We start from the raw sequence: 27,063 nt of genomic DNA, 5'->3' as shown, positions 1-27,063 counted from the left end.
GGGAAATGAAGGACAATACGATACCATATAAAGAAATGGATGAACGCAAGTTTGTTCATTTGTTTGACTTTTGAACCTTAATTAGGTGAATCTAACCATAGATTGATTTTCTGGCTGCACTTGAAGACTCATTTATGTCCAGTTTATCTTCCCTCAAAAAAAAAAAGCAACAAAGGGAAAGCCTACCCTTAATCTAGATCCTGGAAGGGGTCAGGAATTGGGGTAGAGAAGGAAGGTCAAGACAGCTGTGATTGCTGTTTTTTATCCACCTGGTGGCTTCTCTTTCTCAGTTACATTTGTTTTGGAGTCACATGCCAGATTCTGCACTTTCAAGCACCTTATAATGCAGAATATGATCTCTTTTTAAAAGGTAAGGTAAATAGTTTCTACTGCTCTTTCCAATCGTTGGCTATCCTCACTCTGTTAGAAGTCAGAAAACCTCTTGGAATTTTCATCACGTGATTGGTTTTCATAGTTTCTGTGTCTATAGAGAGAGAAAGAATGAGATTTAAGTTTTTAAACTGTAGACTTGATGACTAAAATATTCGCAAACTTGGTTAAATCCGTGATCTCTTTATGTAAGTACTGGATTTCTTTCAAGGTGCTGTCTTCTTACCAACATACTGTGCAAATAACTGCAGTTTAATATAGAGATAACTTGATGTGGTTAGATTTGGTAAACCCTCTTATCTTTCCAACATGCATCGTTTATTTAAAATGCATAGGCATATGTTCAGAACAAAGTTATTTTCAGTGCATATATATTCATTAGCCTGTGTGTGAAAGAACATTTCAAATAACAACCATCTTGATACTTGGTTTTCTTTCAAAACTTTCTTCCCTCTCCACCTTGGTTTAATTGAACCCTAGGCCTGAACTCGTGAACGCATTCCCATGGAGCCAGGGTACATTCGAACGTCTCGGACTGATACAAAATTGCTTTGTTGATCATATACCCATGCATGATAAGATATGCATAAGAAGAAATCTGGTACAGAAGTATAAATAATACTTATCTTTAAGCCAGCATCTGTCATCTGCTTCAGCAGACAGTGCTTGCTTTCTTCCTAGCACAAAAAGGGCTGAAAGATTTATGGAGTAGCTTTGTTTGTGCTCCATGATGCTTAATCAATTTTTATTAAATTCTAAATTAAAACTTGGCTTTCACTACATCTCTGACGTAGAGCACAAGGGGAGAGATCATGGTGCCCTGAAAAGGTTAGGCATGGGTGATCTGAATCCTCGATCTATTTCTTCCTGCAGGACTTTTCTTAATAACTTTTATAAGTCTGACCAAATCCTTGTAGGCTTGAGTAGGAAAAGATAAATACAACACAAACTTTAGACTTTTAAGACTTCTAGGGAGAGGGGGGATTTGTAGTTTGTTTTTAATACTCTCATGCATGTTCTAATATCTGAGAAAAGAACACATCAGTGATTTCAATGTGCAGGTAATGTGCTTACTTTGCATGTAGAATGGTTTGATAAGTGAAGACTCACTAGTTATGCTTACTGAGAATTCTTAAAGTTTTTGGTAATCGAGGCTTAACATGTTAAGCATCTGATGGAGACCTGGGCTTTGCAGCCTTTTTCTGCCTAGTTTACCTTGTAAGTTCTACATTTGCAATTTTCTGGTCTTTTCATACAGATGCTTTTTGTTGAGTATCAGCATATGGTAGGAGGCCCACTCAGAGAAGCCAGTTTATAGATGACCATCTTATTATCTCTGTAACCTTATGTATATAGGAAACCTAGATTCATGAGTCAAATTGAATTTTTCTTTTTCAGGTAAAAGTCAAAAAAATTATACTTGTGATTGGTTTTCTTACATTCTGTATCTGTAAGGAGAGGAAGAATGAGATTTAATTAAAAATATAGTTTTCTGTTAAATACTGATATTTCTGGTTGTGAATTTACTTTTTCTTACATCTGGTATATACCAGACTAACCTGTACATATTATTCCTTTGGAAACATATCTGTGAGCCCTGATCCAAAAGTAGTTTATGTATCTACATTTCAAAGTATAAAGTTTCTTGAAGAGAAGGGGGTAGGGGTGGACAACCATGAAATTTGTTAATTATTGTTTATTTTCTAGGAAATATGGCAAGCTGTAAACTTAAGATCAGAATATCTGTGTTTTTGAATTATTTAATATGCTAGAACAGTGAATTAAAGAAAAATTTGGAAGCCAGTCCCACCGTGCCCAAAGAATATTAATAATTCATGCAGCTCTTCCTCTCCCATCACTTATCTTTTCATTGCCACATTTGTACTTTTGTCTTATACATTGCCATGTTTTTCGTTATAAATGCCAAGTGTAGATGTAGATGCCCATATTGACATATTCTGCTTATCGACTTACTACCTAAGTCTTGACATTTCCCTAGCCTTGGTATTGCCTGGTATGCCATGCATATATAGCTAGGGTTGCAGTCTTTGATGATCTGGAATTATTCAGAAGCTCTGCCTGGAATGGTTAAATGGAAGGTTACTTCTGAATACATTTGCTCCTCACTTGCCTACAATATATTTGGTGCCTGAGTGTATTCTTACCATATGCCTTCTTTCTCAGCTGCTGTGATTCAGAAAGACCCTTTGGAATTACTGCGAGAGTAGGGAAGAAACCCTGGATTACCAAAAATTAAGACAGCCCAGCTCAACTTGATATGCAAATTAGCTTTGAGGATGCAGTGTAGTTGGTCCTGGCTTCCTAACCTTAGCACTGCATCTTACACTGTCACTTGCCAGTGCTACCACATTGTGATACTTAGAGCCTGTATAGCTAGAGAGGTTGTCTGCTTTCTGTGTTTCTGTGGAGTAATTTTGAGTAGATGAACTGAGGCGTGGGAGAGATTGCCAAATGAGGTAGTGATGATGGCTAAAGAGACTTGGACTTAGGGAGTGCTTTCTGGCAGAAGTTCAGCTCAGACAGTATCGTGTTTTTGACCATGGTACTTTAGACACTCTGCCAAGTGTTTGTAACGAGATAGGGCTGTTACTATACTTTGCTTTTAACTTTACTTTTGCATACAGTACGCCATTCTTGTTTTATAAACTGTGTCGCATACTTTTTGTACCTCTATAAACAAGTGAAGCTGTTGAGTTTTTGGATAAAGTTTGAAGCAGTCTTGTGTTGCTTCCTCTTTGCTTTATGCTCCAAGTTGAGAGCTGAATAGTGAGATCTTTTTTCACACCATTTATAATGCGATGCACATTTTGAAGGCAATTTAAATTCTTTTGGCTCCCCAGCCATATGCTTCAAAATGGAAGCATTATACATGTATGGATAGGGGAATAGGTAGGAAATTGGAGTGTAAAGATATATGGCTGGGTATGTAGTAGGGTAATACTATCCAGAGAGAAAGAGAGAGAGAGAAGGGAGGGGGGCATGTTTCACTCTCTAGGAATTTTTCCAAACTTTAGGCCCAATTTTGCTGAAGCAAATAATATTACACAAGAAGTTTAAAATGTTTCCACAGGCTATACAAGAACCTTTATCCATGTAATTTATATGTCTAATGAGATTTTGGAACTTTACCGGTGTATTATTTGAGAAATTGGCAATATAGTCAAGAGGAATGAACTTTAAGGTATAATTTTTAATGGAAGGACAAAAACTAATATAAGCTAAAACTATAGTCCTGTTTCATGATTACATTTTTCCTTTTTTTTCTTTTTTTTGGGGATTTTATTTTTCTCCATTCTCACCTTTGCCCCTCAGTTTTTCTCAGTTTATTTCCACATTGGAAAAGTGAAGTGTAATATTCTCCTTAACACAGAAACCCTTTCACTCTGTCTCTCTGGAGACTCTTTTTATTGTTTTCATAATCCATTCTGCCTGACTAGAAAACACCAGATTTCTCCAATGTTATGAAAATAATTTTTACTTTGCTTAGATGGAAAGATCCTGTTTCTGAACTTTCTCGGTATAATCATGTAAGTTTCTTGTGGTTACGTCACATTGATCACAAGGATATCGTTATATATAAATTAATTTGGCTGGTCTGTGGATTGATATGCTTATAATATATTTATGTTAGACCAGGGGCCCCTTTCTCATTCTCGTTTAAACCTTGCTTCCTCATCTCATTTTCTTTCCCTTTTCCATCATAGATCACAAGTGACTTCTAATATTAGATCAGATACAGTACATAGTTCCTTCTATAACTTTCATCAGAAATGGGAGTGCTGTGTCAATCCAGGTGTTACTATAATGTACTTTTTCCTGAAGAAAGTAGCCTGTAGGTTAAGTATACCTCTGAAGCTTTTTTTATTTAGAATAATATTCCTAAAATACACACACACACACACACACACACACACACACACACACAGTTTTCTCCTTTGCTTACTTTACACTTACAATTTATATATTGTTTTCTTTGCAACCGTTCTATAAAAAATAGTTTTCAAAGTTAAATTACTGTTCTAACATTTTGAAAGTAAAATACCACAAATCTTTTGGGTTAAATCATGGGGAATCGTTTTGTTCTTTACAACAGATTTCTTAATTTTCATTCTTAGATCCCTATGTCATGGGATACATTATTGGCCACTTTTATAGAATACAAATTTCTTTTAAACTTCATGGTCTAACATAACAGCCTTTAAATAATTACCATGTGTTGTACTTTCACCATCAGTTGACTTTATGTTGTTTAGGAAACACATGGGAGAGCTGGGAATTAGGAAACAAAAGAGAGAGAGAAAGAAAAAAACAAGAAGGACCTGAATTTCGGTCATTCATTCATTTATTTTTGAGAAGGGGTGGAAAAGCCCACAGATTCGTATCTCAGTAGGGTGAAGTTGTGTTACTGTTTATCTGTACCTTTTTCCCCCTGTGGCAAGAGACGTGAAGAATAGACACTCACTCCCAAAGACACCAAGTTCCAAAGCACTGACTCATGAGCCCACAATGAAATCCTAGGATGCAGCCATTTCCTACCTTTGTTTGGAAATGAACTGATTGGACCAGGCGGATGTAAGCCCTCAGCTGCAGAGCTTTACAGAAGGAAATGCTTTGGGTCTCTCTTAGGTACTGGATGCTGTTGAGCCACTTCTTTGTATTTGATGGGATCAGCCAGCGTGAAAATGTTTCCTAGCATGTAAAAAATTCAGACCAGGGCCATTCTGTGTGTTTGTGCTTATATAGTCTCCACCTGATGGCAGAGAGAAGCATCCCCCTCCTTTTCGTGCAGTGCATTTTAATTACGAGTTTATGTATCAAACTCATCACCCTGGTTCTTTCTCTCTAGCTTAGTCTCACTTGTTTGCAGTCTCCCCATCTCATGGTGACTTCCTGGGGCTGTAAGCCCTGGCCCCTGCCTCCCTCTCCTGCCCAGGTCACACTCCCCCTGCTCTCTTAGCATCCGCAGCGCTGGCCTTCTCGCCACTCCTCCAGCACTTTGCTCTCCCTGTTCTTGCTGCTGGGTAAGCCTTTCTCCCCAGATCATTGCAGGGCTTGTCCCCTCACCTCATTCAGAGGTATGCTCAGAGAGGCCTTCTCCCACCACTCCATCCATTGCTCCCTCCTCCAAGCCTCTTTTCCCTTACTCTGCTTGACTGTTCACCCTGTAGCTCCCTGGCATATTCTATATTCACCTGTTTCCTGGTTTACTGCTTCTCACCCCCACCAGCTGTTAGCCTCATGTGGGTTGGAACTTCCATCATTTAGCACTCTTTTGCCTGGGCCTAGAACATAATAGAACATAGGTATAGTACCTAGCACAATGCAGAACCTGGCAGATTCACAATAATGCCTGTTGAATGAACAACGTAGACCTGATAGAGATGGCGCTTACCTCTTCTACTGGGCCGTTTGACCAGTTATATAGCTTCTGGGTGCCTTGGCTTTCCCATTGGATGAGTGGGGACAAACATTTTGCATACCTCAGAGGCATCATGGGAAGTTGAAGAATGGTAAGTGAGCTTTAATCACGAGGAATAAAAGATCAAACATGAATTTTCTTTTATGAAACGGAGCTCTGAAATAATGAAAAGGGTCTGTGCCCGATGGGCAGGGATATATCTTAGATACTCAGGATTTTCCGTGTATGTGCTGTTCCTGGACACTTTTTCGGTGATATTGCTTGTAATGAGCCTCTGAGGATAGACGAGGAGAGAGCTAAGGATAAGCTTAAGGATAAACTTAAACTTGAAGGATAATTTGGCGGCTGTAGTTAAGCAAGCGAATGAGATAAATGAAAGAAGTCGGCTCTGAAGAGAGCATTTGAAATTCTAGCTCATTGTCGTATTTACCACCTTCAATTCTCAGACCTGATAGTTTTCAGTCAGTAGCCTTTCTGGGATTTTCTGAAGTGTGATTTTACCTTGAATGTATCAGAGCTGGAAATAATTGTTTATGTTTATGCAGTTCATAATTTTGCAGTTTAGTTTGTGTGGGTTAGTGGCCCTACTGTTCAACTGGATGGCAAATCTGTGCTAGGAGGATACCATATGTACAAGTATTTTCTTAAATAATGTTGGCGTTTGCCACTGGTGTTAGGGGAAGAAGGGAAAAAAATGAGAGTAATTCTGGAAGCCCTCCAGTAAGGGGTTAGGAAAGAACTTAGGGACAAATGCTCCTACTTGGAACACAACACCAAATAGTGGTTTTTTTGTGTTTTTTTTTTTTTTTTTTTTTAAGAGAAGCCAAAATTAAACACAGTAGAGTTTACTGTTTGCTAATCAGCATGTGTTTACTTTCTCTTCCAAAACTGAAGTTGCCAACCAATACATTTCCTACCCAGCGCTTGAATCTGTCCAAATAAACATGGGAAGTAGTAAAACAATGACACCACATGAAAAATATATCCTCATTCATTAAATAGAATCCAAAAAATTCTCTGGAATTTAATTCTAGCGATGAAGTGAGAATTGTTTGGTCTACTAAGAGAGGATAGTGACTTCCTGCCTCGGTTAATCCAGCCGAGAAGAATGTGTTTTTAAGTTTCCATACAACTCTACATACATTGGCCTAAACCTGGAGAAACATAAATGGACTATTTCATGGAAACCCCTCACCCACATTCCCAGAGGATGAGGGCATTTTGGGTATAACATAGTTTTATGATAATTGCGAGCATAAGCAGCTTGTAGAATTCAAATAATCAATTTTAATTTCTGTCTCCATCACTAACGATTACTGACAAGGAAGTTCTCAAGATGAAATTATGGAGTCTTCCTCTGGAGACTGCAAACATAAGGAAAAAAGAGAAGTTGTAAAGAGATGGTTTTATTTTGTGGTCAGTCAGTTTTGGAAAATAAATTCAAAAGCAGTAGCTACAATCAACAGTACAGAGGACCTTACATTCATAAAGATACCAGTTTACTTTAGCTGTTAGTGAGCAGTTCCATGTAGAATTGTTATCTATAATGTATATCTTTGTGAAGAAGCTTTGTTGTAGGGATGCAAGATGGAGGTAGAGTGATTACTACGGTGTTACTTTTATGGTTTAAATTTGCGTTTAAAAAATACCCAGTGTAGTCTTCATACTAGAGGTCAGACACCCACGGAGCTGACTCCTGTCTTCTATCAAAACCTGCTTTGGGGAAATTAGTCATTTACTCTTTAATTTGAGTTTAAATAAATGCATTGAGCTTTCAGTAGTAATTACATTAAAAACTCTATGAGTATTGTAGAGTTAAGTAGTTCAAGTTCAAGCCTTGGGGAGAAGCGGTGCAGTCTAGTAGGGACAGGCATTCTTTTTGACAGAACCCTTCCTGCAGAGGTGACTGATTCTTTCTCCTTGGGCAAATAAAGCCGGCCCCTTGATCTTTACTATCAGGCAGGTCCCAGTGATGCTTCCGGTGAGCAGCAAAACAAAAGGTAGTCGGGTCTTTGAAGGTGATTTAGCACCTAATTGTTATTCAACATTACACTTTAAGTCATTCTAGCTATTGCAGTACAACAGTGCTTTTTTTTTTTAATAAGAAATTAATTATCTGAACAAATTTACTTCTTGGATTTAGTTTGGTAAATGGCATATAACCAAATAATAGTTTTGAGTAAAACTGACATCACAGCACATGAAAACCCAGAGGGGTCTTTTAGGATGAGATAGCATATGTCAAAGTCATCAACTAACAGCTGTATAAATATTGGTTGTTGCCCTTGTTATCTAATCTAATCATTTACAGATAAGGAACCTGAGGCCTTTGGCACTAAAAGAATCACCTAGGCTAGGTAAGGAGCAGTCCAGAAGAACTGAGTTCCTAAATACAGAACGCATTCTACTCCATCAGGCTGCCTCCCAAGTTTTAAATGGTATCCCATGAACACCAGATCTTTTTTTTTTTTTAACTTTTCCGAGCTTGAATTTAAAGAAATAAAATGTAGAGACTTAGTGATTATTTCCTAAAAAACTAGTGTCAACAGCTGCTTTCAATGTTCAACACATACCTTAGTATATATCAGTCAAGCTGTATAAGAAAGTTATTTGTTCTGTGTAACTTTTCATCTGACAATCATATATATTGATATGCACATAGATTTACATACCTATATACTTCCTGGTGTTAGAGAATGAATATATTGTACATGGGAGCATTCTGTGTATCCTTTAAATTGAAGAAGGAAATGGAAAGATTTTAGAATAGTCATAGAGTTCATTCAGCCAGCCACTCAGTAGTAGTACGGGTAGTGGAAATGCAAAGATGAAGAAGACTGACACAGTTCTTGGCTTTATGGAAATTAGTACCTCAACTAACTGTAGGGTATGGATATAGGGAGACAGTCAGTCAAGTCTGATGAAAGTATGGGGAAAGTTATGGTGTTGAAATATAGAATCTTACGGGGACAGAAAAGAGACAGACGCATACACCAGATCAGTGAAGGCGGCCAGAATAAAAGTTAACCAGGGGTGCTTGCTGCGGCAGCACATATACTAAAAAAACAGGAACGATACAGAGAGGATTAGCATTGCCCCTGCGCAAGGATGACATGCAAATTCGTAAAGCATTCCACATTTTTATATGACCCAGCAATCCCGCTACTGCACATATACCCTGAGAAAACCATAATTCAAAAAGAGTCACGTATCACAGTGTTCATTGCAGCACTATTTGCAATAGTCAGGACATGGAAGCAACCTAAGTGTCCATCGACAGACGAATGGATAAAGAAGATGTGGCACATATATACAAGGGAATATTCCTCAGCCATAAAAAGAGACGAAATTGAGTTATTTGTAGTGAGGTGGATGGACCTAGAGACTGTCGTAGAGAGTGAAGTAAGTCAGAAAGAGAAAATCAAATACTGTATGCTAACACATATATATGGAATTAAAAAAAAATGGTTCTGAAGAACCTAGGGGCAGGACAGGAATAAAGACACAGACGTAGACAGTGGACTTGAGGACACGGGGAGGGGGAAGGGTAAGCTGGGATGAAGTGAGAGAGTGGCATGGACATATATACACTACCAAACGTAAAATAGATAGCTAGTGGGAAGCAGCCGCATAGCACTGGGAGATCAGCTCGGTGCTTTGTGACCACCTAGAGGGGTGGGATAGGGAGGGCGGGAGGGAGATGCAAGAGGGAAGGGATATGGGGATATATGTATATGTATAGCTGATTCATTCTGTTATAAAGCAGAAACTAACACACCATTGTAAAGGAATTATACTCCAATAAAGATGTTAAAAAAAGAAAAAAAACAAAAGTTAACCAGGGGAAGGGCAGTGGTATTCCAGGAAGAGGAAACAGCATGTATGAAGACTCAGAGAGAGCTCAGGATTGGAAAGAAGGTCAGTAAAGGTAAAGCTTCAATAGGCAAATCTGCAAAAACATTGTTTTAGGAATTTCTCAAAAGAATCAGTCTGCCAGTCTTCCTTATAAGTTTCCATTGGAGGCTCTTACACTATACGTGAGGTTGTTTTTTCTGACATAGTATTTGTTCTTTATATTGATTTTCAAGCATCTAACATTCTCCGTAATGTCCTATTTGAGTAAAATTATCATTATCATCTATAGACATATATTTCTTAAGCTCCTACCAGTTGTGAAGGCCTGCATACTAAGACTGCCGCATCTGAACCCCGATTATAGTAAAGGATTTAAAGTTGAAAATATTAGGTGGTTCTTGGTCTGTTCAGAGAGACCAAGTGTACATCCTTGAAGCTACTTTTTTCCCTACAATTCTTTGATCCGGTGATTTCACCTCATTATTCCTATTCTAATTCCCTTGGTTCAGTTTCTTAAAAATGTATTTTGAAATATTGAAGACATACAAAAATAGAAATGTTTCAACAAACTCTTGCATGCATCACCCAGTTTAAGAAATAAAATTTTGTTTAAATTTATTTGAATAAGATTTAAAATAATTAAATAAAAAATTTAAATGAATGTATGAATAAAGAAACAAAAATTTAAAAATAGATTAATAATATCCCTGCATGCCTCTTCTCCCCAGTCTCATTCCTTCTTATCCTGCTACATCAAGCGGTAGCTTCTCTCTTACATGTTGCAGTTAATGGGTTCTTGTTCCCAGTACTTTTATTGCATGTACTTTTCTGGCACGTGCATTTTGTAATGTTTCTGATGCTGAGAACTCTAATCTCTCTGCCATCCAATCTAGAGAGTAATCCTCTGACATTTTACTGCAGGATAATTTCTCCTAGGTTTGACAGTGAGTCAGTGAGTCAAAAGACTCCAGGCTCCAGTGCTGTGTTTCCAAGGGTTACGGAAGTTCTCTAAGCATCTTTCCTTGACGTATAACATAATAAAAAAGCATTGCCCTTGACTTTTGTTTTGGTAATTATAATCAATAGATGCTTTAGATATTTAAGAAGATGTATACATTTCAGAACAATTTTCCTTTTGAGTATTGGAATGAGTGCTAATGATGACGAAAGTGTCCTCTGCTCATTATTTCGGATCAAAATTGATGGACTCTCATTAAACCGAAATATTTCAGCTCACAGTACTAGTTAATTCTGCCTGGTATATAGGCTCACTTTGCAATATATGCAGTTTGCAAACAGATATTAAAGAATAACAGCAAAAGAGCTGAATGCTGAACCTCAAACCTCTTTATGGTAAATTGTTAAATGTTTTTCATGAAAATTCTGGGGATCACTTTCTGAGAAATCCCTCCACATCTAGAAATTTCAGTTTCCAGTTACCCATGAAGGAATGGAAATGATTTACTTATTATTTGCCTTTGGAAAGAGTATTTTAAAGCTATATTTGTGTGGATATCACAATTTCAACATGATTTACTATCTTTAGGGTTAAACCACATGTGTATAAAGGATCTTTTGAAGAGCAGTAGTAATACAGTTAGTTTAGGAAATGCCACAACTTCAGCTTCCTGTTCTTTGCCTTGGCTTTCTTAAAAAGTGAAGACTTTCTGCTCTGTCCTGTCAAGAGCAAATGCAGAAGGAAGGAACCAGAGGCAGGCCTGCCCCCTTGACCTGTCCTGCTGGGCGTGTCAGTTTGCTAGATGAGACCTGGCAGCCCTGGGCTCTGTGTCCGGGGACCCTGCAAGTAGGTGGGGGCATTCCTGACTTCTGTGATCATAGCTCCCTGTAGGTGCAGAAGACACCACAGCGGCCAATTAATCCATCTAAATATTTAAGTAAAGTAGGACGAATAGTTCAACTCATCTTAGGAACTTGTCAAAATTTAGGATTCTAGGAATCATTTACGAGACATAGGAGTATAAGGAGTCTGTTAAATTTCTAATTTGAAAATTTCTAAGGTGATGTCCATCTTAGAAAAGAATATAATACTAAGACTTGATCCCTAGCCCTCTAAGACGTTCAATGGACCTCTGGGCTTCCTTCCTTTCACCTGCTAACCTTTGTCTTCCAGTCTTCCTTTTCTCAATTCCCATTATGTGGAGTAAATGTGGTGGCTTTTATTTCTTCCTTGCCTTTCCCTGAGCGGGTGAGTGATGCCAACAGCTGAGTGTCTTCTTCAGAGAGCATCTCGGACCACTGTGCATTTTGTGTGTTTGGTGGTGGGCAGGCCAGGCACGCACAGAGTTAAGCCCACGGCCGCCCTGTGTTAACTGAGCATTTCTCAGTGTAGCCAGGTCGTAATCCCTAAGCAGATGCTTTAGGGGTCTTGTTATTGTCCAGAAGTGGCTCTTGTATGAGAAAAACGCAGCCATGCAGAAATGGCACACACACTGTTGACTCGCTCACCATGGCTTAAGGTTTTTCCTTTATAACATCCATGAACCCGTTTCATCTCTACCTAGCCAGAGAGTGTTGGCGCCTTCCCTGTCGCTACACCTTTAACTCGTTAAAAATAAAAAATTAAACAACAACGTCACATCATAACGTTCCCTACTGATAAGAGGTTCTTTTCCTTGCGTTCTTTTCGGTTTGTCGTTGTTGGCCCAGACCTTGCCCCTTTCTCAGGTCTTTCAGCCGCATTGTGGCCTTTCAAAACTTTTAAGTCCTGTAATACTATATTTTGTGAAGAAGGGAAAAAAATGAGATTTTTTTCCTCCTTGCTTTTGTTAACCCATTCTTGTTTTAGGCTCCAACAAAAAGGGTTTTTGTTAACTGGAGCTTAAAATCGGCCAGCTTGCAAAGTATTCTCCCTTTTTATGCAGGGAGGATTAGCTTGGCATGTTATGCAGTTCCCTTGTATGAGCCATTCACGTGTCCTGTCAGAAGGTATATAATTACTCACTTCACCATCAGCAATCATTCTTAAGTTAAAACCTGTTTTAAACCTCTCATTAATATAAATCATACCGGGAAGGTAGAAAATACACCTTCAAAAAGAACGAAGTGTTAGGGAGCTAATCTGTTCTTTTCATAATAGACCCAGAGTAAATAATTTTTACTTAGCGCTTTTCTCTCTTTGCAATCAAAATAGTTTGTGATAAAAGATCGGGTACCAGGCGTTGCATAAATGTGCAGTGTTTTATTCAGACGGGATTGGGCTTCCTGCTTGGTGCCAGCTTCGTTTTCTCTCTGTCACCCTTGAACAGTGAAGTGTGTAATCCTCCATTCTTTTAAAGTCAGCCCCCTGACAGAATTTCCTCTCTCTCCCTCTCTCTGTCTCTCTGTCTCTCTTTCTCTGCCCTTCTCTCTCTCTCCCCCCTCCCTCTCTCTCTTGCCCTCTCCCTCTCGCCTTCTCCCTCTCTCTCTCTCTCTCTCTCTCTCTCTCTCTCTCTCACAGACACACACACACACACACACACAGATTCAGGAGTACAATGTTTTCATTTTTCAGGTTTTTCTTTCAATGAACTATCCCAGCATGCTTGGCTAGCTAGCAAGCAGTCTGAACGTATAAACAATGCCTCAAAGTATGATTTTTCTTCATGGAAGAGCCTTAGGCCAAGGACTCAAATATCCATCGTCTATTTATTCATTAGCAATGTGTTCTAGTACAGGTATGGTAGCTCTAAAGGCATAGCTCGAGTGACTCATCTTCCTAACATACAGAGGCTGTTTCTGCTCTTCCTCCATGCCTCCCACACCAGAATCTCCCTGCCACTGCATCAGACATGTTGTGGCTGTGGAACATTCAGTCCAAGTTGGGGCCTCAAGATGAGGGAGTTAGGCAGTCTCTGAAAAAATGTCTTAAATTCTTATACATCCTGAAAGGCCCAGCCAGATCTGGCATTTGCCCACCTCTCCAAATTCATTTCTTACTTTTCTCCCTAGCGCTTCTGACTCATCTTCTGACAGTCTCCTTTTTCTTCTTTAAATTTGCCAAAGAGCCCTACTCTTTTCTACCTAAGGGACTTCACTTCTACTAATCCCATGTGTCCCAGTTAATTTTTACTCATTCGTCAGGGTCTAAATTTAAGCCAATGTGCTTTCTTTTTTCCACATTTTTTCAATTCAGTGCCAACCAGAAGTTATTCTAGGTCCTTGAGATTCAGGGTTGCTTTGAACAGATGACATCCCTGCTCTCATGGGGCTTATATCCTAGGAAAGGCCTTCAACATAGAAGTCTTCTTGGACATTCCAATCCATGTGGGCCCCCTTGAAGTTGTGTTTCCATAAAACTCTATGAGTCTTCATTGCATTTTCTTCGCTCTGAAGGAATAAAGGAATGGCTGTCTCCCCGTCCCCAAACATCTTCCAATTATAGTCTTCCTGAATTCTTTTACATCACTCTTACACTGTCTGAAACATTATACTAATTAGAAATTCATTGGGATTGACAGACATTTTCTTAAAAAATAAATGTCAATTACCAAAAGCAATTGTTTTAAATTCATATCATCTGCTTTTCTTTTAGCACCTGGTGGACATTAGTGGCTGCAGGAATGAGGACAAGGTTAGGTTGAGAGGTGATGCTTTTAGTGACTGGAACAGTGGGAAATCCAAGGTGGCTGGCATGGGGCACAGTGCCTGGGAGGATGGGTGTCAGGGAGATGGGAGTGCCCACAGGGAGAGAAGAGGGTTTGGAAGTGAAGATTGGCTTTCTTTAGGAATTTAAATAGAGAAAGCTACGGCCCCCCTTTTCTTTTTTGTCTCTTGGGAAAGAAGGAAAGGAACTAAAATTAGTTCATCTTTTATGTGCCGAGGACTTTACCTATCTTATTTCTTTTTTTTTTTTTAATTTCTTTTAAGGCATTATTTTATCTCCAGTTAATATTTAAAGATCAGGTCTCTTTAATTCCAGAATTAGAACATGTAAAACTGACCCTCTGTAGCCTCTGGGTACTCAATTAATGTCTGTTGAATGAATGAATTCACTGTATAGAGACTTATTCTCCACTTTGGCATGAGTCTTCAAGCCAGCTTCCCTAGACTCAAATTTCATGTTGGTACTATTGGTATCATAGCTGAAGTGCATTCAGAGTTGAGTTGGGCTTTGTGGGCTGGTATGAAAACCTAGTCACCTTGTATGATATTGTTTTGATAGGAGATTTCAATGTGAGGTCCAGACCACTGACTCGCCTATGAGCTTTTGGAGCTCTGTTCCTTAGTAAGTTGGGGGTTACCCATATGTGAATACAGAGGTGATATGAAATTAAATCTTACGTATTCTGTTTTCTTGTGATACTTAGGATACTTCTAATTGAGTTTAAGTGGTTCTCTCTCTTTCTTTTTTTTTTCTCATAAATCTCCCCAAAGCCTTTTTTTAAGTAGGTAGTATACCTAATAATGTTAGTAATAAAAATTATCACCTAAAAAAATTTAAAAGAAGTCAAAGGAAAACAAGAATTTCTAAGATCCCCCAAATGTAAGATCTTTTGACATGTCCCTGTTTCATACTGAGTCACCAGGAACATGACATTAAGCTGATTTTGATTTGGGTTCAAGTGAGAGAGAAACCACGTTAGTGATGAATTCTAATAAGATTAAAATACAGTCACAGAGAGAGACCCCAGATGGACTGAGAGAGGCAAACCATGAGGTCCTTTCTTATGTAATGGTAAAGGCTGGCCAGAAAGGAAGCTTTTTCACTGGAATCTTTGCAAAACTGCATACACCAATTTACAGGCAGTTTGAATTTATATGTAATTGACATATTTCAAAAACATTAAATGTTGGGATTGACATATATACACTAGTATGTATAAAATAGATAACTGATAAGAACCTGCTGTATCAAAAAAAATAAATCAAATAAAATTCGAAAAAAAAAAGACATTAAGTGAAGAGCGACATGTTTGCTATTTTGACCACTAAATTTGAGTGTGTAGTGGGAGTAGGTAGGCTTTAGTACATGGGCTCAAGTAGAAGATTATTTGGTTGAGATGTGGGAAGCACTAGTAAGAAAAATAAGGTTCATATCGAGTCCAGTGCCTTTGATGTGTATGTTTCTATTCCTATATAATAACTTTTGAAGTCAGCTTCAACACAGTATATTTTTACAGTTACTTCTACTGTTCCTATAACAATTTTTAAAAAGATACATAGAAATGCAAAGTTGGATGAGAAATCTGATTAAAGGAAGAGTAAATGAATGATTCAAAATGAGTTAAAAATGAAATTTTGTCTTTAAAAGGTATTATGTTAAAGTACACTTGGAAAGAGAAATTATGTAAAATTAAATTCATAGATATAGATTCTTCCAAAGTACCAGGAGACATGGTAGTTCAGTGGATGGAACACAGGCTCTGGAAACCTGGGAGGCTCTTCTCTGCATCTCACCAGCAGCATTAACTTGAGCAAATTACTTAACCTCTTGAGGCCTCTCTTGTTCCTCACCCGTAAGATAGGGCTGATAATAATAGTATCCACCTTGACAGTCTGTATTGAGAAAGCCAACTTTTGTGAGGTTTCTTATAAATGCCTATTTATCAATGACCTCTCACACGGTGACTGTTCTCATCAACAATTATATAGCAGTAAAGGAAATAGATATTTAAAAAAAATTATTACAAGTAAGTCACAACGTATTGTTATTATCTTCCTGTTTTCATGACAGGATTCCTATTACTTAGGTTCGGGAAAATATCCAATTCATGAAAATCCAAAGCAGCTGTGCTTTTGTTGTATAGTACCTGTTATAATACATTTCAAGTTTAAAGAGGGATATTTCAGAACAATGTTCATTGATTAAAAAAATTCATCAATTTTTGGTTCATTCAATAAACAGTTTCTGAGTACCTAGTAATATTTTATGTCTTATATTAACCTCTAGGAATAAAAAGCAAAGGCTCTTTCCACAGTCATCCACAGGGACGTCACAGGCTAAGAATAAAGTTTTACCAAGGAACTGGTAATACACTAGACAGTGGTAAGTGGCAGAAAGCTTTGAACTGAAAAATAAGGTTTTAAAATTGTAGTATTTTGGGGGCATCCTTAGGAAGGATTCTACACACACACAGAGACACAAACACACCTTGAGTTTATAAGTTAGAAAGCCATTTGAAATGTAAACAAAAAAGTCATTTAAAAATTTTAGTCCATAGCAAAGACCGAATTATCTGAATAACTCTAATTGTTCATTTCTAAGGTGTCCTTGGCTGTATTAATCTAATGTTTATTTTTAAAATGTGATTAGCAATTATCTGGAATACTTTTAAAAATATATGCTTCAGTTAATAAAGGTCATGTTAAATTTTTTTTTGTTTTTTGTTGTTTTGAGACTCATAGTCTTATATATTCATTGCTGTTCTTGAGGGTGTTTTTACTGAATAGATTTTAATGAAAAATATTCTTTAAATATTGCTTATTGGCTTACTGGATGAGAGATGATTCATCTCTCAATGAATTAATATTTTCAGTTTTGTTACAAAGCCAAATTGTCATCATTAAATGATTTTAGAAAAAAATAACATGTTCTTTAAAATGTAGAGTACATACCTTCTCAATTAATTATTTTGTCAATGTTTATTGAACAATGAGAGCCAATTGAAGATTACAATAATTGAATCTTCTGAACTAGTGTTAAAAAATTTACCGGATCAATGTTCTAAGTCGTTATTCTAATCAATTTTGTTGAAATGAGATCCATTCAAAAGGAAATAACACATATTTCACCACAATGACCAAATATTATGTACAACCAATGTAAAAGAAAAATTCATTAGAAACAATTATATTGGCCTGGACCTTTAAATATTTTGTTCTGTGTTTCCAAATACTTTTTGGATCTTTTTGTAGAGAATGACAGCAACTTTGGGAGTGAATCCTGAGAGTTTGGTAGAACTAGATCTGCTTCTAAGCTTAATGCCTGCTTATTAAGCTGGAAAACGTTATTATTTTTTTATATTAGACTTTAATATCATAAACAATGACAGGCTTTTCATGTTGTTTTCATAAAACAAAATTTGCTTATAAACCCAAAGCCATAAAACCACAAAAACCCCAGAAACAATCCATCACTTTGTTCCATCCCAAGTTCACTTTATTGCTTTCAAATACATAAAGTGCCCTGTACTTGAGGAAGAATATAGTGTAAGGATGAATCCAGTACCAGATAATCACTGGCCTCTCAAGGACAGCATTTATATTTATTTATTTTCTCATAGCATTCCTTAGGATTTAAATCCTTGGATATCCAAATCAAATGCATTCAAGTAAACAAAGCTACAGGTCATATTTAAAAAATGCTTTCAGAGGAAAATTTATACAACTCAAAAACTGCTTAATGTCCTTGAAGGGAAGAAACTATATACCTACATTAGTGGTAAAGAAAATATGAAACTGGAAAATATATAATTCTGGAAAAGAATAACACAGGGCAGATGATTAAACTGAGATCATATAAAGCTTGATTTTTGTTCAGGACACTTTCAATTGCAATTATTCTCTTTGGTTCTTAGCTGTTTATTTTTAGTGGTGAGATCATAGTTTTCCATGATTAGGGAAATAGGGTCTCCATACGGAACTATGATGTGGAGTCCAGAAAATAACCGTGGTATCAGTGGAACAGAGGTCTCAGCGAATGCTGGTGTAGTTTCACCCCCAACCCCAGTATTAAGAAATAATTAACATACATCACTGTATAAGTTTAAGGCGTACAGCATGATGGTTTGATGTATATTGTGAAATGATTACCACAACAGCTTTAGCTAACATCTATTTTCTCATATAAAGAAAAAAAGGAAAAAAAAATTTTCCTTGTATTAAGAACTCTTAGGATTTACTCTCAACGACTTCCCTATATATCATACAGCTGTGTTAGCTATAGTTATCATGTTGTACATTACATCCCTAGTACTTATCTGTCTTGTAACTGGAAGTTCGTACCTTTTGACCACCAGCCTCCAGTTCCCCCTCTGCCCACCTTCTGCCTCTGGCAATCACAAGTTTGATTTCTTTTTCTGTGAGTTTGTTTGTTTGTTTAGATCCTACATGTAAGTGAGATCGTACAACATTTGTCCTTCTCTTCTGACATATTTCACTTAGCATAATGCCTTCAAGGTCTATCCATGCTGTCACAAATGGTAGGATTTCTTCTTTTTTATGACTGAATTATAGATAGATAGATAGATAGATGGATGGATGGATCTCACAACTTTTTAATCCATTCACCTGTTGATGAACACTTAGATTGTTTCTATGTCTTGGCTATTGTAATTAATGTTGCTATGAATGTGAGTGCAGATATCTTCAGAGTTAGTGTTTTTGTTATCTTTGGATAAATTCCCTTTCTCCACATCCATGTCAGCATTTGTTATCTCTTGTCTTTTTGATGATGGCCATTCTAACAGGCAGGAGGTGATATCTCATTGTGGTTTTAATTTGCATTTTCCTAATGACTAGTGATGTTGAGTATCTTTTTATGTACCTGTTGGCCTTTCATACATCTTCTTTGAAGAAATGTCTATTCAGTTTCTTTGCCCATTTTTAATTATATATATTTTTTGCTACTGAATTGTATGAGTTCTTTATATGTTTTGGATATTAACCCCTTATCAGATAAATGGTTTTCACTTTGTTGATCATTTCTTTTGCTATACAGCTTTTTAGTTTGATGTAGTCCCACTTGTTTATTTTTGATTTTGTTGCTTGTGCTTTAGATGTCATATCCAAAAAATCATTATCAAGGCCCATATCAGGGAGCTTTGTTTCTATATATTCTTCTAGGAGTTTCATGGTTTCAGGCCTTACATTTAAGTCTTTAATTCAATTTGAGTTAATTTTGGGGAGTAGTATAAAATATGGGACCAGTTTCATTTTTTTGCATGTTAAGAGCTAATTATCTCAGCACTACTTATATTTAAAAAATATTTTATTGATGTATAATTGATTTACAATGTTATGTTAGTTTCTGCTGTACAGAGAAGTGATTCAGTTATACATATGTGTACATCCCTTTTTATATCCTTTTCCATTATAGTTTATCACAGGATATTGAATATATTGGGTTGACCAAAAAATTTGTTTGGGTTTTACAAACTTTTGGGCCAACCCAATAGTTCCCTGTGCTATACAGTAGGACCTTGTTGTTTATTCATTCTATGCATAATCATTTGCCTCTGTTAATCCCAATCTCCCAATCAATCCCTCCCCCCCCCCCACCCCTCAGTACCACTTATTGAAGGGACTGTCTTTTTTCTATTGTGTATGCTTGGCTTTCTTGTCAAATATTAGTTAACCATATATGCTTGGGGTTATTTCTACATTCTCGATTCTGTTCCATCGGTCTGTTTGTCTCTTTTCACGCCAGTACCCTCCTGTTTTGATGACTACAGTTGTACAGTGTAGCTTGAAATCAAGAAGTGTGATGCTTCCTGCTTTGTTCTTCTTTCTCAGGATTCTTTTGCTATTTAGGGTCTTTTGTGATTCCTTATAAATTTTAGGAGTGTTTCTGCTACTTCTGTAAAAAATGCATTTGGAAGCTTGCATTAATCCTCTAGATCAGCGGTCCCCAACACTTTTGGCATCAGGGACTGGTTTTGTAGAAGACAATTTTTCCATGGGAGGGGGGAGGGGATGGTTCAGGTGGTAATGAGAGCAATGGGGAGCGGCAGATGAAGCTTCACTCGCTCACCTGTCACTCCCCTCCTGCTGTGCGGCCTGGTTCCTAACAGGCCGCAGACTGGTACTGGTCCATGGCCCGGGGGTTGGGGACCCCGCTCTAGATGATTTCGGTAGTATTGACATTTTAACCATATTAGTTCTTCCTGTCCATGAACACAAGATACCTTTCCATTTATTTGTATCTGCTTTGATTCCTTTCATCAATGTCTTATAGTTTTCAGAGTAGAGATCTTTCAACTCCTTAGTTAAATTTATTCCTAAGTATTTTATTGTTTTTGATGCCATTGTAAATGGGATTGATTTCTTTAGTTCTTTCTCAGAAAATTCATTATTAGTATATAGAAATGCTACTGATTTTGCATGTTGATTTTGTATCCTGCAACTTTACTGAATTCATTGGTTGGATCTAAGTTTTTTATTGTTGTTGTTATTATTGTTGACTTTTTAGGATTTTTTTATATATAAAATCATTTTTTATATATAAAATCTGCAAATAGAGACAATTTTACCTCTTTTTGTCCAATTCTGATACCTTGTTTTTTCTTGCCTGATTACTCTAGCTAGGACTTCTAGTACTATGTTGAATAGGTGTGGTGAGAGTGGGCATCCTTGTCTTGTTCCAGATCTTGGAGGAAAAACTTTTAACCTTTCACCAATGAGTATGATATTAGCTGTGGGCTTGTCATATATGGCCTTTATTATGTTGAGATATGTTCCTGCTATGCCTAATTTGTTCAGAACTTTTATCATAAATGGATGTTGAATTTTGTCAAATACTTTTTCTGTATTTATTGAGATGAGCATATAATTCTTTCATTTTACTGATTTGATATATCATATTGATTTATTTGCATATGTTGAACCATCCTTTCATCTCAAGGATAAATCTTACTTGAACATAGTGAATGATGCTTTTAATGTGCTGCTGCATTTGGTTTGCTAGTTTATTTAGAATTTTTGCATCTATATTCATCAGGGATATTGGCCTATAGTTTTATTTCCTAGTAGCATCCTTTTCTTGTTTTAGTATTGGGATAATGCTGGCCTCATAAAAGGAGTTTGAGAGTGTTCCCTCCTCTTCAGTTTTTTGGAAGAGTTTGAGAAGGACTGTTGTTCATTCTTCTCTAAGTATTTGGTAAAAGTCACCAGTGAAGCCATCTGGTCCTGGCCTTTTCTTCATTGGGAGATTTTTTGATTGCTGATTCAATCTCCTTGGACTATTCAGATTTACTATTTTTTCCTTGATTCAGTCATGGTAAGCTTTATGTTTCTAATAATTATTCATTTCTTCTAGGTTGTCCAATTTGTTGGCATATAGCTGTTCAGTGTGGCAAAGCTTTTGTAGCTTAGGACTTAAGCTACAAAAAAACAGTCCTAGCTTAGGACTGTTATGCTTGTTGAATATGGCCTTCTGAGTAGGCCAGAAAGATCTTAAAAGTTGCTCATTGTTCAGGGAATACAATAAGGGATGAGAATGGATTTAAGGAGGGACTCTTTTATTTTATTATGAGCTTATGTCTTTGAGTATTGTTTAGATTGTTTATGGGTTAGGTAGAAGCCTATTTGCTTGAAGCACAAAATCCCAGAAGATACACAGAATGCCCATCAGTGGCTTCTTGGCCAGCTGGAGTATAGTTGAGGCGCTGATAGGATACAGGGTGGCTGGGAAGGAAGCCATGGCCAGAGCCTGTGAGACCAGGTGGGTTCCTACTGCTTCACTTCTCTATCAATCACAGGCACTGCCATTTCCTTATCAGACGTAGGTGTGGAGGAATTGAGCTAGAACTAATAGGAAGGTTTTTCTGCTTTTGCGTTTCATTGAAATTAGATTGGCTCTAACCTGTTCCTTTAACACAGCTTCCTCCTTTTTTTCCTTTTTTTTTAACCATTGAGGTCAAATGTAATTTTTCAAAATTTTACTTCTTGATTTCTCTCTCCCGTGGAATTGCACAACAGGGGAAGAACTTGAAGTATAAAGGAAGCCAGTGTAATTATTAAATAATGAATGGTTACATTTTCATAGATAAATGTCATAAAATAAAAAATTCTGGAATGCTAATTTTTAACAATGTTCATATCTAAATGTGTTTCTTCTGGAAACTGTGGGTGGGAATTGTGCATGCTAAAATTGATGCAAATAGGTTGCAATTCAGAAAAACAATTCAACATAGGAGTTTGAACTGGAATCTAATGTAGTCACTTATCAGTAAGTGGAGGGCTTGGTTAAAGTAGATCAGCTCTGAGATCTGCTCTGCTGCTCACAGTATACAGAGTGCAGCCTGGCTTCTGTCAGGATAGACTAAGATTTTTGTCTTCAAGTCCCTGCTCTATGGTTCTATGATCTGGGCATAGTGCCTAACCTCTCTGAGCCCCTGGTTGGCTGTGTAACTCAGAAGACAGAGCTGCAGGTAACATTCCAAGGGAGCAGCAGAAAGAAGGAATGGATTAATGCTGAGTCCAAAGACTAGGAAAAGTTCTAGGACAGAAAAGGCGTTTGATCTGGTCTGCATGGAATGCGGGTTCCTAAACGCAGTGGATAAAGAGAAGGACAGACTTGTCTAGGGGAGTAGCATGGGCAAAGGTACAGTGGTCCAGCTCACTGGGGCTTGAAATGCATGACTTCCTGTCAGGGGAGCTGAACCTGGAGTTTAGGAAATGGCCTTTGAGGACCCCGAACGCCATATGAAGTGACTTTATTCAGTAGGTGTATATGTTTCTTGTGCTGTGTAACAGATTACCACCAATTTAAAGCAACACCCATTTATTTATTTATTTTCAAATTTTTTTTTTTTTGCGGTACGCAGGCCTCTCACTGTTGTGGCCTCTCCCGTTGTGGAGCACAGGCTCCGGACGCGCAGGCTCAGCAGCCATGGCTCACGGGCCCAGCCGCTCCGTGGCATGTGGGATCTTCCCGGACCGGGGCACGAACCCGTGTCCCCTGCATCGGCAGGCGGACTCTCAACCACTGCGCCACCAGGGAAGCCCAACACCCATTTATTAATATGCAGTTTTGTTGGTCAGAAGTCCAGAGCAGTGTGTACAGTCTCTGTGCTATTATAAGACTGAAATCAAGGAGGCTGCTGGGGCGAGTACTCATCTGGAGGCTCCGGGGAAAAGTCTGTTTTCAGGCTCATTCTTGTTGGCAGAATTTAGCTTCTTGTGGTTGGAGGATTGAGGTCCGCATTTCTTTGCTGGCTCTCAGAGGGCCGTCCCCTATCCTTACCATGTAGCTCTCTCAATTTTCAAGGCAGCAATGGCACATAATTCCTTCTCCTTCTTTGAATCTCTCTGATTTACCTTCTGAGATGAGCCAGAGAAAATGCTCTGCTTTTAAAGAGCTCATGTGATTAGATCAGGTTCACCTGGATTACTTCCCTAATTTAAGGTCAACTATGTCACGTAACATAACCTAATCGTGGGATTAAAATCCATCATATTCACAGTCCCAGGGACTATGCAGAGCATGTAGACCAGGGGGCAGGAAATTTAAGGGACCATCTTAGAATTCTGCCTTCCACAGAACTGCAGGTATCTGAGCAAGAGAGTTATGTGTTCCAAGCAGTATTCTAGAAAGTTGACAATAGTGGAATGTAGAGAGTGTTTTGGAAAAAATGAGAGACTGGAAGCAATTGACACAGGAGGAAGTCTTTGCAATATCAAAGGGCTTTAGTACTGCTTATGTCCTGTTCAGTACAGTTTAGTTTGAGAAGGGCTTCAGGGCATTGGAAATAGGGATCCAAGGATCAAAAGGACTTGACAACTTGCTACCTTCAGCTAGGAGCCAGGATAGTATTCCTTTGTGGTTTTGGAGGGAGAAATAATGGGTGGTGCTAAGCAGATGGTCTCTCTGTGCCTCCCGCACACAGAATCATGTGCTGGCGCTTCACTTTTAAATTAAATTCACGATTTCCTCTTTATTGTTGAATCCAGAAGCCAGTTTGAGGACTGCTGGACCTTTCTAACACCTTCATTTTATAAATGAGAAAACAGAGGCTCATAGAGGAGAAATGGCATCCCTGCTAGAGTTTCTTAGTTTTAAGTATGTAGTTTAGTTTGAGAAGAAACAACCCATTGGTAAAGAATGAGTAGAGGGGTAGAGGGCATAAGAAAGGGCAGCTCATGAGATTATCTCATGGATTCAAGGGAGACTGGGATTAGCTTGGTTTGGGATTCATTAGGAAAACTTCAGTCGTGTAAACGGGTCTTAGCCTGGCTATTGAAGGAACTAATGGAGAGAAAAATCAGAATTGCCTCCATAAAGGTCCGCAGACAAAGCCAGTTCTGTGCAAAGTTGGGGGATAAAAGATGCTCCAGAGGCAGTGTGGTACAGTGGCATGAGCTTTGAGGTCTTAGGTATTTGAGCTGTGTGATGTTGGGGAAACTATTTGTCTCCTTGAGTGTCAGTTTTTCCTACTGTATAATGGGGCTAGTAATTTTGCACATATGAATGCATAATAACAGTTCTGTGGGTCAAAACCAGTTGAATATCTGAAACCTTATATGTTTCAACCTAATCTATTAATACCCGATAGGGTTGCTGTGAGGCCTGGCTGTGATAATGCGTGTTTAGCACAGTACCCAGCATATAATCGGTACTGAATGTATAACACCTGTTTGTAATATTATTCAAGGAAAAGGAGACTTCAGACTTTGGAATTTAGGCAGAGAGGTTAACCTTTCAAGCCAAGAGGAGCCTCTCACTTTGAGATACAGGACAGTAGCCGGGCTGCGAGGGAGAGGATTCTGGATTTCAAGTGAAATGTGAGAGTATCAACCAGAGGGTCAGGTCAGGAGGCCAGAAGGACTTCTGATGTGTCAATATTTGGCTTGACCTGGGCATACAAAGTTTAGTAATTTCACTGTGAATTGTAGTTCTAGAGAAGCTCATGGACTTGGGAGGAAGCTAGATGGGCTGTAGATAGGATAAAACCTAGTTCAGAGCAGAAAACCCTCCTTGGGAGGGACAGAGAGGGCCAGGAAGGAGGGATGGGATGTGTGTTCGTGGGCGGGGGGCGGCGAGGGAGGAAGAGCAGGGCTAGATCTCACTGGATGAAGAACAGAAGCTCTGGGTGGTGGAAACTCATCTGGACGGGGCTGAGTTTTAGTGACCAGATGGGCCAGAAGTGAGGAATTTACACTTTGTTGAAGGAGGTTTTCTAGAAGGGAAATGAGGGTTCCTTAGGGAAGAGTAAAGAGCTGGGAGAGTGGCCGGAGAAAAGGGGAGGAAGCGTGGGGAGGGGTGAAATTTGTGAGTGTTAAGGACGTGGGGGTGATGGGTGTGCAGAGATGTGAGAGCTGTGGGCTGCGATCCACTGGCCAGGACACTGGGTCCAGTATCCAGAGTGACAGCAGGACGAAACCAGGGTTCCCGGGCAGGGCTCCTGATTTCTCCAGAACTCTAGGTCTGGTAGGAAGGAAGACCCCTTGTGCAGAATAATCCACCTCTTAGCCCCCCCCCCCACCCCCTTACGATATTTGAGAATACTAAGTCTCTCCCCTACTCCAATTCACAAAACAGAATCAAAGCATCTCTGAGCCTGTGAATCACAAGGGCTTTATGACAGCTTCAGAGAGGTGCCTTGACCTTGTTTATGATGCCTGTGCTAATTAGAAAGGACTGTGTTCTTTTTGTGGCGTAAGACTTTGCGGTGGACCTACATGGTCATTATGATCAGTAATAATAAATGATAAAAATTTAGAACAGGTGTCTGATAATCCTTGGTAGAGAGGTGTCATGGGATCTTGTTCCCTGACTTTGCCTTCTCTCCACCTGGAACGGAGGCTGATGAGCCCATCAGACCCCAGCCTGCTGGGAGGAGATGCCTTGGCTCACCGTGAAGAAGGCATGATATGCTGAGATGACTGTTTATCTTGGACGAAGGGCTGCTTTGATGCTCTCCCAGGGCTGGAGATGGAGAATTAGCTTGTGTGAAGATTCATCTTCTCACAGGGAAGTTAGTCTAGTTCCCAGGCATGGAACCTTGGCCTTCAGAGTCACAGGGTGGGTTCTGACGTAACGGGTCAAGATATTGGCTTCTTCTCTTCCAGGAGAATGTTTGATATACTGTTTTATTCACCGTAGCTTTAATTCCACTGTATAAACAAGAACATGCCATTTTCTTGTCATCTGCAGAGCCCCGGATTTCTTAAATCTCATCAAAGGTAGTGTTTTTTATTCAAGCTTTCTTCCTGGATTCTGCCCTGGAGTGTTCGTAGGCAGTTTAACATTACTCACCATTTAGTAAAGGTAACAAAAACAAAACAAATCCCAGCAAACATGCCTCCTCCATAAAACGCACATAAAACAGGAATAACATGTGAATGAACAAATCCTAGCTTGAATTCGTTCTCTTGCGACAAATGTAGAGTTGTTTGTAATTTTGAGTAAGTGAGTCTGCAAACCAAAATAGTTAGTAGGTTTAATTTTAGGTTCACAGTTTTGACATGGTAACCCTAAATCACATCTTATTTGCAAAAATCTTTTCAACCCAAACTTTTTTTTAACCCAGTGCCACAAGATGACTCTATGTTAAAATTTCTCAGAAGACAATATAGCTCTATCTATTAACCTAAATTAACATATAGATAATAAATAGTAATATTTATTATCAAGATAGTAAATAATACCATTATTTGCACCTTAGATTCGCTATTCTTGTTGAAAATGTTGGTAGTACTAAACATACCACATTTTAAAA

The 27,063-nt window shown here is 38.4% G+C and overlaps 1 protein-coding gene, 1 long non-coding RNA gene and 1 other non-coding gene across 12 annotated transcripts in view; all 3 read left to right on the top strand.

Moving 5' to 3' along the window:
* Window positions 1–27,063, top strand: part of NFIB (nuclear factor I B) — a 235,712-nt gene that overhangs the window by 68,962 nt on the left and 139,687 nt on the right. The window lies entirely within an intron of this gene.
* On the top strand, window positions 8,864–8,973 carry LOC113620279 (U6 spliceosomal RNA). The gene has a single exon (XR_003432728.1). It is a non-coding gene; the product is annotated as a U6 spliceosomal RNA (small nuclear RNA).
* Window positions 11,502–21,728, top strand: LOC113620135 (uncharacterized). Its single transcript, XR_003432672.1, has 3 exons — window positions 11,502–11,514; window positions 14,784–14,787; window positions 21,449–21,728. It is a non-coding gene; the product is annotated as an uncharacterized LOC113620135 (long non-coding RNA).

This window comes from Aethalodelphis obliquidens, unplaced genomic scaffold, assembly GCF_003676395.1.
Source record: "Aethalodelphis obliquidens isolate GAN/ISIS:26980383/991018 unplaced genomic scaffold, ASM367639v1 scaffold7, whole genome shotgun sequence".
In the NCBI taxonomy this organism is placed as follows: Eukaryota; Metazoa; Chordata; class Mammalia; order Artiodactyla; family Delphinidae; genus Aethalodelphis; species Aethalodelphis obliquidens.
This window is presented reverse-complemented; position numbering and strand designations above follow the sequence as displayed.